The following is a 4,328-nucleotide window of genomic DNA, read 5'->3' as shown; positions in this document are numbered from 1 at the left end:
AAAAAGAAAAAAAGAAAAAGAGTCGACTAACCACACCCACAGGGGCCAGGTATAAAAACTGGGGGAAGGTGACTAACCCTTCCTCTGACTCCATGATTGGCAACTAAGCAGAATGGAAACCAATTAACTGAGATGTAACCACATATCTTAGGCACTGTCCTGTTGCTGTGAGGAGACACCATGACCACACTAACTGTTATAAAGGAAAGCATTTAACTGGGGCTTGCTTACAGCTTCAGAAGTGTAGCTAGCCCATTATCAGCACATCAGGAAGCATGGCCGCACATAGGCAGACAGGGTCCTAGAGAAGGGGCTCTATATCCAGATTCACAGGCAGCAGGGAGAGAGAGCCACTGGGTCTGGCTTGAGCTTGTGAAACCTCAAAGCCCACACCCTAACCCCCAGTGACATACCTTCTCCTAATCCTTTCAACTAATGCCACTCTCTGGTGACCAAATATCTATGACCCATGGGCTTATTCTTACTCAAGCCACCACTGGACAGCTTTCTGGACTGTAGCCCCAATTTGTTTGTGTTTGTGAAACCAAGGATTGAACCCAGGCACTTGCGCATGTGTTCCACCACTGAACTATAGCCCCCAGTCCAATTATTTTTAAAGCCTAAAACTAGGTTCTCCAACACCAAGAGTGTAAAGTCTTTCTGAAATGAGAATACTTTTATATCTAAACAAGCCTTCCCTTGAATAGGAATCTATAGTCATGCTCATTTATGGTTATGGCAAATTATAACAAACCTAGCTGCCTGTGCATGTGAGGTTTTTGTCAATTCTAGAGTTATCTTGGAAGAGGAACTTCGATCAAGAAATATCTCCATCAGATTGGCCTGTTGACAATCCACAGGGCATTTTCTTGGTTGATGGCTGGTATGGGAGGACTCATTGTGGATAGTGCTAACCCTGGCAGATATCCTGAGTGATATATGAAAACAGGCTAAGCAAGCCAGGGGGAAGCAAGCCAGGAAGCAGCATTCTTCCATGGCCTCTGCTTCAGTTCCTGCCCCCAAATTCCTGCCATGAGTTCCTGCCCTGACTTCCCCTCATGATGGACTGAGAGTTATAAGATAAAATAAACTATTTCCTCCCCAACTTGACATGGCGTTTTATCACAGCAATAGAAATCTAATGGATGTACTGTGTCAATCACATGTTCTAGTTTCTTTTCTGTTGTTGAGATAAAATACCAGAGTGAGGTGGAGGATGAGGGGTGAGGTGAACCAGTTTAGGCAAGGATGGTTTATTTTAGCTCCCAATACCAGATTATGGTCCATTATTTCAGGGCTATCAAGGCACTTGATCAAGGACATCAAAGATTTGATATAGAAGGTCACATGCGCAGCCAAGAGCAGAGAGATAAGTTCTTGTGTTCATGTCCATGTGTGCTCAGCCCCCTCTCTATATATACAGTTCAGGACCTCAGCCTGGGGCAGGGTGCCACCCATAATAAGCTCATCTTCCCACCCCAGTTAATGCAAGAAGGAAAATCCCCCACAGACATGGTCAAAGGTCAACCGGATCTAGATAACCTGTCTTTGAGGCTTCCCAGGTGATTGTAAAGTGTCTCAAGAGATAGTTTAAACTATCACTGCACAGTTTTGTAAGTTAGAAAGCTGGCTTGGCTCAGGTGATGTTGCCAATCTTGGCCTAGTAAGGCCCAAACAACTGGACTGTTACTTGGATGAACCAGAGAGCATGTGTACATAGTTCCCGTGCAGCTGGGTGTCAGCAGGGTCCTGGTCCTTGAGCTTACAGAACTGAGGTTCCCACCTCTCTGTCAGTTGGCAGTTGGGGACCTTTAACTTCTCAAGGCCTCTGCCCTGTCCCCCATATTACAGAACCAGACACAGCCCAACAAATACTTCTTCTGTCTGCAGTCCCTCTAACTTCTGCCTTGGCCTTTTCTCCCCTGGCCAGAGAAACCTCTCTGATTTTAAAGATCATGGAGCAGCACTACGCCTCCTCAGAGAGTCTGGGAGATAACTTTGTATTTTATCATTAAATGACTTATTATATAATGATAACTGTAGAATACCTTTTGAAAATTACCTAAGTTTGATTAAATAACCAAACGACGGGCACTTGGGAGAGTAGAATTTCCCTGTGTAAGTGTATTTAAAATATTTTGAAGTTGGGTATGGTGGCACAGTCCTGTAATCCCAGTACTTGTGAGGCAGAGGTAGGTGTTTTTGTTGTTTGTTTCAAAAGGAAACTGCAAAATTTTTAAAATTATATTACATATTTTATGATACATGTGCACAAATGTATTACATTGAATGCCTAAAATATATTTGTCCAATAAAGTACTAAGTTGACAATAATGTTCTGTGGAAAGTACTGTAATAAGAAATAGAACCAGGGGAAAGGGGAAGCATTGTCCTGGAGACAAGAAAGAGGGGGAATATGAGGAGGAACTATGGGAGGAAGACCAGGAGGGGGCAATGACTGGAATGTAAATTAATAAATAATTAATAAAAAAGACAAGAATAAAAAAGAAATAAAAACAAAACAAGTGGAGAGGTGAGCAGGAACCAACATCTGTCCCAACACTGGGAGTAACTGGGACCAGCGGGACCAGGCACAAGGAACTCCACCAGCCCAGTGACTTAGGTTCCTTCCAGTCTGTCTGGGTTAGTGTTCTGAGCAGACCTTGGGCACAAGCTCTGCAGTCAGTCCCACAACACTCAGAGGAAGCTCCACTCCCAGGTGATCTAACAAGCCCAGGATCACAGGATTCCAGAATCACAGGATCACAGAGACAGCTTGACTCTGAGGAGTTCTGACACAACCAGGATCACAGGAAGGACAGGCTCCAGTCAGATTTACCAAGGGCAGGTAGTACTAGAGTTAACCAGATGGCGGGGGGTGGGGGGCAAGCATAAGAAAATAAACAACACAAACCAAGGTCACTTGCCATCATCAGAACCCAATTCTCCCACCATAGCAAGTCCTGGACACACCATCACACTGGAAAAGCAAGATTCAGATCTAAAATCACATCTCATAATGATGATTCAGGACCTTAAGAAAGACATAAATAGCACCCTCAAAGAAATACAGGAGAACACAGGTAAAGAGCTAGAAGCCCTTCAAGAGGAAACACAAAAATCCCTTAAAGAACTACAGGAAAGCACAATCAAACAGGTGAAGGAAATGAGCCAAACCATCCAGAATCTAAAAATAGAAATAGAAACAATAAAGAAATCAGAAAGAGAGAGAACCCTGGAGATACAAAATCTAGGAAAGAAATCAGGAGCCATAGATGCAAGCATCACCAACACAATGCAAGAGATAGAAAAGATAATCTCAGGGGCAGAAGACACCTTAGAAAACATTAATACAACAGTCAAAGAGAATGCAAAAAGCAAAAAGCTCCTAACCCCAAACATCCAGGAAATCCAGGATGCAATGAGAAGACCAAACCTAAGGATAATAGGTTTAGAAGAGAGTGAAGACTCCCAATGTAATGGGCCAGTAACTATCTTCAACAAAATTATTCAAGAAAACTTCCCTAACCTAAAGAAAGAGATGCCCATGAACATAAAAAAAGCCTACAGATCTCCAAATAGACTGGACCAGAAAAGAAATTCCTCTCATCACATAATAATCAAAACACCAAATGCACTAAACAAAGAAAGAATTTTATAAGCAGTAAAGGAGAAAAGGCAAGTAACATATAAAGGCAGGCCTATCAGAATTATGGCAGATTTCTCACCAGAGACTATGAAAGCTAGAAGATCCTGGGCAGATGTCATACAGACCCTACAAGAACACAAATGCCAGCCCAGGCAACTATACCCAGCAAAACTCTCAACTACCATAGATGGAGAAAACAAAACATTCCATGACAAAATAAAATTTTCACAATATCTTTCCACAAATCCAGCCCTACAAAGGATAATAGATGGAAAACATCAGCATAAGGAGCAAAACTACACCCTAGAAGAAGCAAGAAGGTAATCTTTCAACAAATCCACACAAACCTAATTCTACCTTTTACAACAAAAACAACAGGAAGTGATAATTACTTTTTCTTAATATATTATTTTGAAAATTAATATTACCAACATATCCTAATCGATTGAAATCCAATAATATGAGGTATTGGAAATTTGTTGTTTGTCATCCAATGGTCTCTCTAATTTAGTAATTGGAGAAATAAGTTCAACATTGTACAATCTATATACACTGTCAGCTTGTATGTTTGTGACAGTGTCTGGCAGTGTACAACATAAGGGTCTTGAAATCTTGCTTCTCCTATCTCAGCCTCTCTAGTAGTAGTATTATTTCATGTTTTTACATTATACTATGGTTT

This window comes from Mastomys coucha, unplaced genomic scaffold, assembly GCF_008632895.1.
Source record: "Mastomys coucha isolate ucsf_1 unplaced genomic scaffold, UCSF_Mcou_1 pScaffold5, whole genome shotgun sequence".
Classification (NCBI taxonomy): Eukaryota; Metazoa; Chordata; class Mammalia; order Rodentia; family Muridae; genus Mastomys; species Mastomys coucha.
This window is presented reverse-complemented; position numbering follows the sequence as displayed.